General features: G+C 38.5%; 1 protein-coding gene across 21 annotated transcripts in view; it reads right to left on the minus strand.

The window, feature by feature from the left end:
* Positions 1-13,424, minus strand: part of LOC129776386 (voltage-dependent calcium channel type A subunit alpha-1-like) — a 266,278-nt gene that overhangs the window by 198,782 nt on the left and 54,072 nt on the right. Inside the window, exon 1 of one of the 21 annotated variants that reach the window (XM_055781990.1) lies at positions 6,241-6,255. The exons of the other annotated variants lie outside the window; for them this stretch is intronic. The gene's annotated coding sequence lies outside the window, so the exon portion shown is untranslated. Of the gene's footprint in view, positions 1-6,240; positions 6,256-13,424 lie in introns of those variants that run through there. 21 annotated transcript variants of the gene reach the window in all.

A 13,424-nucleotide genomic window follows, 5' to 3' on the forward strand; every position in this document is an offset into this window, starting at 1 on the left:
TACGCGAGTAAAGGAAGGTTAAAATAGAAGTGTTCTTTGTTTGGTGAAAAAATGGGTAAATTTAAAATTCATATTGCCATTCGATATCAGACGAGATATGAATGAAACTTTGGATGAATATGGACCATCGAATGAAACTGTTCATTTTTGAGTTGACGAAGTGAAGTTGAATGAGATTGTTGAAATCGTAAGCTTCTAAACACTCCTATACTCGCGCATAGGTCAGTCAGACCGAGAAATCAATAATTCGTTCATTTCTCAGAAAATATCAACACTACGACTTTGCAATTCTCTCTAGCTTCGTTATTCGTCGTTCGTCATCGTTTAGCGTATCGCATGTGTTAGTACAAAGGGGACGTGTGCTACTTTTTTAACACTTTCGGTCTGAGACACCGATGCGAGTATAGGAGTATTTTTTTTGGACAAGTGCTTTTTTTTCATATTCTAGAATATTGTTGAATGAAATGTATGAATTAATGTTAGTGGCGTGGAATATTTATTGAATATAATGCATAAGGTCATTATCGGACTATTTTTATTTGATTTCAGACCCTTTTGTCAAGGGATTGAACGGATTCATATATTAACTATTGTAGATTCATACGCCTAAAAGCAAAATTCAAATGTTTGACTTTCGTATAGTTATTCGCTAAAAACAAAGGTCACACATATACACAATTGTGAAAGATTTTCACTTATGGAAGAATTATACACAGTAAACTTTAAACTAATCGGTGGATTATGGTTATTTTTTACACTTACAATCTCAGGGATATTTTTTTTATAATGAACAATATCGGCAAGAAAACAAGAAAAAGAAAAAAATACTCTGTTTTGAAGAGGCTCAATTAGATTACTATTAAAACTGAATGCAGCCGGAGAAAATATATTTTCTGGAGTTTTTCCACCAATTACACCCTCTTCTTCAAATAAATACCAATGAAATCTAAAAAATACACAATAGCAATATTACAGAGAAGCACAACTTTCGATATGCTACACCGTGCGCGAGTATACGTGTTACGATTTTTGCACGCGAGTACAGGAGGGTTAAAGGAACGTGTGGGAAATGCAATATAAATGTTCCAAGCATGGTAGATAATCAATCTGGTTAACAATCGATCGAACAACAACCTGTAATCTGTAAATCAAAATGTATAGAATAGAAAACCCTCATCATGAGAGGCACACATACTGTAATTTTGGGGATTTTATGGTAATCATATGCATTTATCTTTTAAGGACTTCACAAAAAATCAGCATTACTAAAGTAGCACTTTTTCTTAACAATATAAGGTAGGAATGGGCAAAACGGTTCATTTCAGTGAGCGGCTCAGAGCCGTGCGCTCAATGAAAAGAGCAGGCTCATTTGAGGCTCGAAGGCTCTTTTTAAGAAATGGTTTATTTGGATATGTAAAGAACGGAAGACAAAAAAAAATTAAGTTTCAAACAATGATCAGTGCAGAGAGAAGTAAAAATATTACTTTACTGTAGGTTTTCTCTGATACATTTCCATCACAATAATCTTCTTTTTTTATTTATAAACATTATCTTTTCAATGTTATCTGATAAAAGTCTACTACATATTTCATTGCAAACTTGTCCTGCTTTCGGAAAAACTCGCTCACATGGTACTGAAGTCACCGGAATACAATTTTTTTTCAAAAAAAAAAAATTGTAGTGCCGGGGAGAGATAGATTTCCTTTTATTCCACCAAAGCTAAAGGTCGCTCAGCAAATGTGGTTCCGCAAAATATTTATCTACAATAGATATTGCAACAGCTTTTGGATCATGTGATGATCGAAGATTGCCAACCAATGCATCAAACTCCTCCCATACAGATGACCGTGCTTCACCACCAACGATTTGTAGTAGTTTCGTGGCGTGTATTCTATGGACGTCATTTCAGCGTCCTTATCAACGACTAGTGTGTATAGCTGTAATTTCTGCTATCTCCAAAACCTTGCTGCTTGAAGCGAGGATCTAGCAGTATTGGTTAGGCTACTAATTCGTCTGACTCAGGATTTGTAAAAAACATTACCAGCTCCGAAATCAATTCATTACAGAGCTTTTTTATAATCACTAGAACTGATTGCTTATTATTCATATAATGTTGATAATGTCGAATTATCAGTCGGGAGAGTATAGCAGTTTTCGATAACGACACAGTTTTCTCCCCGCTTTACATCCCAAAAATTTTAAAAATGTTTTCCAATGGAATGTTTTCATGATTAACTGTATTTTATTAATCAAATTATTTCATTCGATACCCATATGCGAAAAAAGTAATCGGCCATTTTGGAGTTGGATTTATCATAAATAACTGTGCCCTACTAGTCGAGCCCTTTCATCTGATACCCATATGATGGAGTTTTCAGAGGAAATGTAGTCTGCCATTTTGTAACGGTCGTCATTTTGGATTTAGATTTTCCATAAATAACTGTGTTCTACTAGTAAAGACCTTTCATTTGATACCCATTCTTATGGGGTTTCGAGAAAGTACGTAATCCACCAAAATTTACAAACATACAAACTAAATAAAACCGCTTAAACAGCAGCATGTGAAACATATATTTCTTCCGCAATGCCGCAAGCCACGCTCCGCCAGAACTAGCGTACGATCCACGGTGCTTTACCAATAAGTCGGCTCTTAAAAGAAACACGATTCTTTTATGAACCGCATTTCTTTTTTGAACCGTGGTTCTCAAATGAACGGCTCTTGAATGAACCGCGGTTCAAAAAAGAGCCACGGCTTATAAAAGAACCGTGGGTCTTTTCTGAACCGTGGTTCATTCAAGAGCCGTTCTTTTAAGAGCTTTTAAGAGAATCCACCTTCACTTCACGTAAACCAATCCGAAGTTTCCGATTTCATTAAAAGCAAATCGACCAATCAAAAATTTAAAAAGCGGATAAAAACAAATGAAATTCCAAATTGGTAAATTAAAACTAATCCAGAAACTTTTTTTTAAATTGCCTATTTTTTCAGTTCGGCTGAAAAGTTCATAATCTTTAAATGGATACGTGTCAAAATTTGACAGCAATCGGTCGATTGGTTGGTGAGTTACAGCATTGAGAGTGAAGCAACTTTTGTAATTGTGAAGAAAATGGAAAAATCACAAATCAATGAAAACGATGACAAAATTGCATGAATTGGGCTTCAAATTGCTTCCGCATCCACCGTATTCTCCAGATCTGGCTCCCACTATTTTCTGTTTGCGGACCTGAAGAGATTGCTCGCTGGAAAGAAATTTGAGACCGATGATGAAGTTATTACCGAAACTGAGTCCTATTTTGAGGAAAACCGAAAGAGTACTATAAAAATGGTATCAAGTTACAAGATTCCTACAATCGCTGTATCGCCCTCGAAGGCAATTATGTTGAATAATAAAATTGAATTTTGCAAAAAAAAAAATAGTTTTACTGTGTTACCTTATAAGCTTTTCAGCCGAACTGTTATCTTTCATCGATGATGTCACTCTTAACCCTTCTCTATGTGTATACAGTTTCGTTATCAGGGTACTCACAAAATATATGACCTTACAGCTATGCTAATGGAACGACGGAGCAGCCTGATGTTTGCTGATGCGCTCACACACCGTTCCTTTCTCCGACGGGAGGGAATCGATCTGGTGTTGGCGAATCTAATCTTATTTGGAAATATGGAAAATATGGAAAATATGGAAATATGGAGTCTTCATCGATTATTCGCTTCACCCTTTATAAGGCCGTAGAAACTAGGCAAGAAATCGACTCAAACTTCAGAGAACATAATTTTTATATGAGGAAGAACACATGTTTACCTTTGATAAAAAATAAACCATTGAAATAGTTGAAAAAATTGGTGGAAATATAGTTGCCACTGCCCGTTAACCCCAAAAACACAGTTTTCCGCAGACTTGTAAGCTCACTTTACTGCGCCTTTGGTGAAGAAAAAATCTAAACAACATTTGACATCTGAAATTTGAATTTTACATCCAATTCACCATTTATCTCATTTGAAAAACTGCATGGTCTTATATAGTAGATCCTAAATAGAACGCTTACGTTGATAAAGTATTTTCAACGAATTTGAACAGAAGTTTCTGCCGGCGCTCTACAATAGCGGTTTTTCTACATCGAAATAACTCCCAAGTTAATATCGTTAATTTTCAGCGGCCCTAAAACAATTAGAGTATTTCAAGATATTTCTAGAAGTTTTGGTTAGGCAAAATATTGGAATAATATTCCAAGTACGGCGAAAAAACAATTTTTGTGGGTTGCAATATAGTTGCCACGGCCTTGTTGTTGAGATGGTTGAGTCTGAATCCAATTAGGTTGCCCACAACTTGGTGCCAAATTTACTTTATCTATTTGAAACGACTATGCTCGTTCAACAACTATCTACACTGAATTCATTTACCACCTGTTCTACGATCACATTGTTTTTTCGGCTATTGAAAATTGAAACAACAAGCAACAAACAACAAAAATAAACAAGAGTATCCCTACATTTGCCTCAAACTTAAAACGTGAGGGAGAGAAAACCAAACAAATTTTTTAGACAAACAAAGTCCTGTTTGCAAACCACTATCGTATTGCGGAGCGGTTGGGATTGAAGACAACTAGCGTTCCGTTACAAAATACAGTCAATCGCAAAATTGAGTGTACAAATGCTACTTGACGATACTCTCCATTGATTTGGTCCAAAATCATTTGAATACATTTCTTCTTTCAACTTGACTAACGAAGTAGCAGGGACCATTGGAAGACCTGTCTGCTCAGACACTGTCCGGAGAGTAGCATACAGGAACAATCTGGAACAAAGTCCTTTATACGGGTGAGACGAAAACCAATCTCTTTGAATCGGATGGAAGACAGATGGTGTGGTGGAAACCAGGATCGGTGCTCTAGGTACAGCATTTGGTTCCCACAGTAAAAACACGCTGGCGGCAGTCAGCTGATGTATAGTACAAAAGCGGCTTCTGGAACTGGAACCATGGAGTTCATCAATTCGGCGATGGACAAGATGACTCAATCGGATATCTTGAAATGTAACCTGCAGTCTCCCGTGTAGAAATTGGGTTTCCCTCGTGATTACGACTTTCAACAGGATAATCACCCGGAGCCAACTGGTCTCATCGTACGGGAATGTCTGCTCAATAATGTCTCAATCAACTCGAAACACCTTCGCAATCACCGAACGTGGATACTATTGAGCATCTATTATGGGAAATCAAGAACCGTCTGAAGAATAAAAATCCAGGAAACGAAGTGGAACTCAAAACGGCGATTAAGGTGATCTGGGAGAGTATCCGTCTATAGCGACCAGAACTCTCGCAGAAATGATGCCACGGCTCTTGTAAGTAATGCTGGATGCCAAAAAAGGGCCATACCAAACACTAGAGAATTGATTTTTGTTATCTATTACCATTTCTGAATTAATTTCGATTCCATTTAATGAAAAACTTGAACTATACAACTGTACACTTCTGCCACGTCTGAATTGAAGGTTTTTTGTTTGTTTATTTAAGAATGAGTAAAAATGTGACCATTGTTTTTCTTATCACTGCATAAGAGTAAAAAGTATCAATTATTCAATGAATACAAGTCGTTTTATGCTATTTATTTTTTAACCCCGAAAAACTTAAAAATACCGAACCAACCAAGTGTGTACACTCAATTTTGCGATTGACTGTAGGTCAAACTTACCCAAAAGAGACGATGAATAAATACGTTCACTCCCTCGAGAGTGAACTTATCCGTAGAAACTGGTTGCGGGTGTACTGAGAGGAAAAAGAAAACCCTCAGTGCCAATTTGCATACCAACAATTTTTCAGCATCCAGCATCAAATATTCCAGAACTTCATCTCGATCGGTAGGAAAATGTATTGAAAAGAAGACTCCCCCCTCAGTGCATATAACTATTGTAGAAAGTTGGTCCATGGAGAGTGCAAATCGAATTGTGAGGACTAAGAGATTCCTAGCATATGCTGAACTTAAAACAGAACTCGGCCAGAAAATTCTGCAGTAATTGATAAACACTGGTCTGTTTTCAACATTCTACAACATTCTACAGCAACTTACTTTTGAGAATCCAGTTCTTAAAAGCAAATCATAACTTCGCAAGAGTGTCTCATGTGGTTCAATAATACATTCATCAAGATCAACAGGGGTAAACAAAGCGTGTGCTCGCTCAGCTTATGCAGGACCAAATACGAATGAGAGGAGTAAAACAAATGCGATGTAATTTGTTAGTGTTACCTGGGTAAGCTCGGTCGCCCGGTCGCAATCTACATCAATATTAATGAATCTAAAGAAAACCCCCTTCGCAGAGTTATAACTCATGCGTGTTCCGGGGCATATTTGTTCCACCTGTTCCGGTTGAAGCGGTCTCAGTACTTTTGTCATCTGTTGGCCGACAGACAATCGAAGCTTTCTGAAACAAGAAAACGGATTATTTCAGGGAAAAAATCGAATATTCTTTTGAAGCTATTCAATGGGCGTATGTATTTCCTAAAGGGATTCACGTAAATCTCCTCTGAAAATTCACCTTAATTATTGTGACTTCTTGTCCTCTGATAAGAGCGATAGGTGGATTTGATTTGAATACTGCCGAAGATTTGTAAACGGCTGCAATCCCCACCCGAATGAATGTTTCTGTATGGTAATTATCATCCTTTGTTTGCTTATGCAGAATAAAAGAAGGATAATACAACGAAAGAGTTTTTTTATACGATGCAAAGAATGAAATATCGCATTATCAGAGGGAAAGTATATTTAAATCATTATACATTATTTGGCATTCAGAATACCGCCACACGAACATTTCGGTTGTTTTTCAATATAATTAACTCAACAATGCACAACCAAGCTATGATTGTCCGTTCACGTAGAAGGAATGTTATTGAGGTGAATGAAAATAAACATTATGACGGAAGCAGGTCCGATATACTATCCGTTCCATAAGTATGGATCCACTCTTATATATGAGCATAAAATAAAAAAGGGCCCATCCAGGTTGAACTTATTTTCATCAGAAAAAAATCTCCTGAAAAAGCAATTCAGCTTGAAGAACGAACAAATTTTTCAATTTGCAACATTGAGGATGGATATTTGATGGTTTGAGTAACGTGCTCTCGAAATAGACAACTCCAAATTGCTTTTCCATCGACACGAATATACGTCTCGTTGTCGAAATATTTAAGTACATCATTTGCAGCCGTTTTACAACAAATATCATCGTGATGATTGGAGGTGATCATAGAGTGACTCATTAGTTCATAAAAGACGAGCGACCATAGTATGGTGCATTGAACAGGAAATTAAGATGCTGGACAAGCTAACATGTAAGCACATGAATTTTTGATTGTGTGTTGTAGAGTGAGCTGAAAAAATGGGAAAACCGGGAAGTGACGGTCAATTGGATGGCTGTACAACTTAACCAGTAAAAAAAATATCACGCCGAGTATTAAAATTACTCAACAATTGCTGAGTCCTAATAAGAAAGATCTTAGCACAATCACTTGTCTTGTAACAGGACACTGCCCGAGAAAATACCATCTCAATAACTTAGGTTTAGTGCAAGATGATATGTGCCTCGGAACATTTGCCCTGAAATGACGGAGCTCTAACAAGATGAAGACTTCAACACCTTGATAGAGCTATTCTGGAGCCCGAGAAAGTTTGGTTTGAGTCGCCGATCAGAATTATAAGGTTCATTAGACAAATTATTCCTGATTGGCGCCTATCCCGTTATAGCATTCAGTCTACTTCTTCATCAATAAGCAGTAGATAAGCTTGAAGCGTAGTAGAAAAAAATGGGGCATACTACAATAGTTCAAAATAATGGATGCAGTGGTTCAAATCCAACAAGGAGAAAAAAAGCACATAAAATGGCATACTCTACCGATCTCGTATATGGCTATCGCATGTTGCGTTATCCTACGGATAATATTTTATGTAAATACAGCTGCATATTATTAAAGGGTGTGTCACATCAAATTGCATCACGGAAAAAACGCTGTAGAAATTTAATTTTTAGGAATTATATCTTCAGCTTTCGCTTATAATCAGATAAGAGTGTATAGATCACGTTGGCCATGCTTCACTGTAAATTTTTCGTAAATTTGGAAAAATGTCGTCGAACGAGAAAGTGCGTCGTGAATTAATCCTGCGCACTCATTTCGAGAATCCGGAGATGTCACATCGGGACATCGGTAAGATGCTGGGAATCGTCCACGGTCAGCAGAGTACTAAAACGATACTTCGAGAACCTAACCATCGACCGGAAGGTGAAGAACGGCAAAAATGGTTGCTCCGTCAGTGAAAAAGATCACAAGCGCGTAGTTAAGCAGTTTAGACGTGATCCGAGAAGTTCGGTCCGGGATGTCGCCAATAAGCTGAATTTGTCAAGTTCATTCGTCCAGCGGACCAAGCAGCGGGAGGGCCTGCGTACATACAAGGTTCAGAAGGCTCCTAACCGCGACGAAAGGCAAAACATGGTGAGGAAGACGCGAGCCCGGAATCTGTACACCGAAATGCTGCGAAGCCGCATTGCCTGGTAATGGAGACGAAACCTACGTCAAAGCGGACTTTCGTCAACTGCCGGGCCTGTTGTTCTTCTCCGCAGAGGACAAATTCAGCGTTCCGGAGGAGATTCGTAAGCAGAAACTATCCAAGTTTGCCAAAAAGTACATGGTGTGGCAAGCGATCTACTCTTGCGGAAAGCGGAGCGCCCCCTTCGTGATGACCGGCACGGTAAACGGGCAGGTTTACCTTAAGGAGTGCCTACAGAAGCGCTTACTACCACTATTGAAGCAGCACGAGGGCCCGACCATCTTCTGGTCGGATCTCGCTTCGTGCCACTATTCAAAGGACGTGTTGGAGTGGTACGAAGCCAACGGGGTCACCTTCGTGCCAAAGGAAATGAACCCGCCCAACGCGCCGGAGCTTCGCCCAATAGAGAAATATTGGGCGATTATGAAGCAGGCCCTCCGGAAGAACCCAAAAGTTGTCAAATCGGAGGCGGACTTCAAGAGAAAATGGATTTCTGTTCAAAAAAAACTACAACCTGACGTTGTACAGAACCTTATGGACGGGGTAAAGAGGAAGGTGCGAGCATACGGGCTTGGGCTCGAAGTATGAATAAAAAGAAAATGCCAAAAGTTGTTTAATGGTTTTTATTTTACTGTCTAAAATTTTCAAAAGGATCGGTCTACTGGGCGAATTTCTACAGCGTTTTTTCCGTGATGCAATTTGATGTGACACACCCTTTAATCGACGCCATTCGCCATCCATACCCCGTTTTGGAATTAACAATTCAATGAAAGTAGCACTCTCGGGTAGAAGGGGTCATCATGCTTCATTATGAATACAAGCCACAAATCAGGTGGTAATTCCCATTAGTAGCAATTAGCTCACATGCACGAACATTTTGTTGCACAGAAACCATGCTAATTTGGGTGGCAGTGATTTTATTAATGGCACTATATATGTTGTACGCGATATTGAGCATCATCTTTTGGTATTCAGACATAGCCGCTTGTAATGTGCTTGGTAAAAAAAACGCACATAGAATCATCTGGATTGTTCTGTTCTCGAGCAATTTTAATTGTCTAATTCAAAAAAAAATACATTGACACCACTTCTGGCAGTTTTACGACCGTTACCCATCACTTCTGCCATAACAGTTGGAAAATAAGATGTTGAGATCCGTTTTAGCAGGCATACCAAATGTATTCCTAAGGCTGTTGCCTATATTTTCCTATGACAGCCTTTCTATTAATCTTCTCCATGGGCTGAAAAGATCCGGGATTTTTCAACAGATGGCACCACTAAAAATCAACAAGATTCATTTCGAAGGGTTTATCTACCACTAGCTTTTGTGTGAAGTTTCATGATATTTCGTCTATTTGTTCACGCACTACAGTTGTTTAAGTGTCACTACCTGAGTATTCATACAGAAAATGGAAAAATAGGAATATCGTATTTTGATCAAACATTGTTTTTTTATGGGAAAAACTCCTGAACAATCAATGCAGTGGTTGACGAAATGTTATTCCACTTCTGCTCCTTCGAGAACAACAGTTTATTGGTGGTAGTTTGGTGAATTTAAAATGTGCCGTACAAGCACCGTAGATGCACCTCTCTCTCTGGAAGGCCAGAAGAGGCAACGAATCCAGAAATCGTAAAACAAGTGCATCGACTCGTTTTGAATGATCGTAAAGTGAAGTTACGCGAGTTAGCTGAGGCTGTAGGCATTTCAAAAGAATGAGTGAGATACATTTTGCTCGACATTTTGAACATGTAAAAACTATCCGCGCGATAGGTTCCGCGTTTGCTGACCGTCGACCAAAAACAGCGGTGCGTTGATAATTCAACAGCGGATTTGGCGTTGTTGAAGTGTAATCGAGTGGACTTCGTTTGTGACGTTTTGTGACGATGGATGAAACGAGGATCCATTAACACACTCCTGGGTCCAATAGAAAGTCTGCAGAGTGGCACTGAGGCATATTTCGAAGACTTAGACGTTTCGTACTAAAAAAAGGGAATCGAAATGTTGGAAACTCGCTACACCAAGTGTATTGCTCTCGAAAGAAACTAATGCTGAGGAATAAATAAAGCTTTGTCCAACAAACGATTGTTTTCATTAAAAATCCCGGGCCTTTTCAGTCCATGTAGTATTAACGACAGCAGTGAGGATGTCATGCGACTTTTATAGTTACCATCGTGTATTGTGCTTCTTCATTTTGTTCATTCGACTACGACTACGACGTTACTCGTAATGTTTTTCGTAGATTCCGAATGCAATAGTTATATGACCAAAACTGCTGCTGTGATTTCAGATATCTTCACATATTAGGTTGGGAAAAAGTAATCCATTATTTTTGGGTGAAATTCAAAACTATTTTTAATATGCTTCGGTTTGCCCCATTCGGGTCAAATATACACCGTTTTGTTGGAAAATTTTCGGGTTCACTCGCCTTACAGACCAGGTCTTGTCCCTGGAACTACCATTAGATTTAATCGATCCAGAACGCTTTGAGTGGAATACGCTTTACTTCAGAACAGGGTATCAACAGTTGACTGGATTCGTTCTTGGCTTCGAAATATTAACATTGCCAGTAGGTTTTTTCATAATTAGGATATCAGGAATGATCTAGAATGCATCTAACTTATTGGAATAACTTTTTAGTGAAAGTTTTGGTGGCCCTGAAAAGGGTCATTTTTTATAGAAGCAGCTGAAGATGGTTGACTAATGAATCATTCTTGTTCTCGCGAGTACAATAGCTAGCCATACATCGAACTCTGTGTCCTCATTACCAATGCACGTAACGCATCTTTTCTTCTAAACACACACGCACACATTGCAGCCACAGACGTCTCTATAGGGGAAGGGTAAACGTCACGTTTACCCTTCACGAGTTCAATTTCCATTCCCGACATTCTTCCGAAATGGAATGTGTTGTGTGTTGAAAGTCACTATAATACAGAAAAAAAAAATTACAACTTCGGATTACGTTTTAAAAACCGCTCTGCTATCGGGCATCTGTAAAATAAATAAGGAGGAGATAATCGAATTGTTTTCAAAACAAAATGTTTGTGGAGAGTCCGTCTAATCCGACTTGATTAGTATTTTTTTCATCAATATTCCTGGAGTAAAAATGAGAAAACTTTACCGCTGATTCGAAAACTGGAAGAAAATTGATGGTAAAACACTAACTTGACGAAAAATATCCCAACAAATTACTCGAAAACAATGAGAATCTTATTTCCTGCAGACGAAAATTTACATCGAGCTGCTCTTTGCAGAGTACTTTTTTGTTTTTATTCATAACTAGCTGACCCGGCAAACTTCGTCCCGCCCAAAATTTGTTTTCTGTTATCAATACCTTCAAACATTCACGTTTCCTAATAAGCGCAAGTTCATGAATCCAATCGCAGAACTGTTCATTGATTGATCTTCTAATCGACCCCGTTGAATTTACCTTTAACTATAAAATTCCTAGTACTTCTACCAAAACTCATCATTATAATATCAGATTATTGTCAGACACAATTCTCGTTCAAGATTTTTCAACCACTTGCAAATAACATGTTTTTCTGTTACATGGAATAAATGTTTGATACAGAAAATATGATAAAATAAAGACAGACCCCTCCCCTCTTCTCCCCTAAAAGGGGGGAGGAGTGTCTATTCACCATAGAAAGGTTTCGTGCCTCCTAAAACCTTCACATGCCAAATTTAGCTCCATTTGCTTGATTAGTTTTCGAGTTATGCAGAAATTTGTTTTTCATTTGTATGACAGCCCATCATAAGAGAGGGGGAGGAGTGTTGAACCACCATAGAAACATTTATAGCAATCTAAAACTTCCACATGCCAAATTTGGTTTCGTTTGCTTGATTAGTTCTCGAGTTATGTAGAAATTTGTGTTTCATTTGTATGGGAGACTCCCTCAGAGAGACGGGAGGAGTGTCTATTCGCCATAGAAACGTTTTGTGTCCCTTAAAACCTTCGCATGCCAAATTTGGTTTTTTCTTGATTAGCTGGCCCTCCTTAGAGAGAGGGGTGGAGTGTCCAGCCACCGTGAAAACATTTATTGCGCCCTAAAGGCTCCATATACCTAAATTGGTTTCGTTTGCTTAATCAATTCTCGAGTAATGCAGAAATTTGTGTTTTATTTGTATGGCAGCCCCCCCTAAGAGAGGGGGAGGAGCCCCCATAGAATCATTTATTGCACCCTAAAACCTTCACATGCCAAATTCCGTTTCATTTGGTTAATTAGTTCTCGAGTAATGTAGAAATTTGTGTTTCAGTGTCAAAGGTACATTGATACACTGTATTTCAAGTTAGTACATCATCAAAATTTAAAATAAAAATGTGATTTATCAATTATATTAGGCTGTCAAAAAAGTCCTGCGATATTTCCGCAAGTGTCGTTGTAAGCGCGTAGTTCTAGTTGTATTCATTGTATCGAGTCATAGTATAGCTTGTTGGAAAGGTATTTTTGATATAATATAGTCCTTGACAGTATTTTGTTTGGTTAAGTCGTTCGTGAGTTATAGTGTCGCAAATATGGAGCAAAATAAAGAGAAAATCCGACATATTTTACAGTACTACTATGACAAAGGCAAAAATGCATCTCAAGCTGCCAATAAAATTTGTGCAGTTTATGGACCCGATACAGTTTCCATTTCCACCACACAACGATGGTTTCAAAGTTTTCGTTCTGGTGTAGAGGTCGTCGAAGATGCGCCACGCTCCGGAAGGCCTGTCGTCGAAAATTGCGACAAAATCTCTGAATTAGCCGAGAAAGACAGGCATAGTAGCAGCCGTAGCATCGGCCAAGAGCTGGGGATAAGTCATCAAACCGTTATTAACCATTTGAAGAAGCTTGGATTCACAAAGAAGCTCGATATGTGTGTGGCACCCATAACACGTTGA

The sequence above is a fragment of the Toxorhynchites rutilus genome, chromosome 3, assembly GCF_029784135.1.
Source record: "Toxorhynchites rutilus septentrionalis strain SRP chromosome 3, ASM2978413v1, whole genome shotgun sequence".
Classification (NCBI taxonomy): Eukaryota; Metazoa; Arthropoda; class Insecta; order Diptera; family Culicidae; genus Toxorhynchites; species Toxorhynchites rutilus.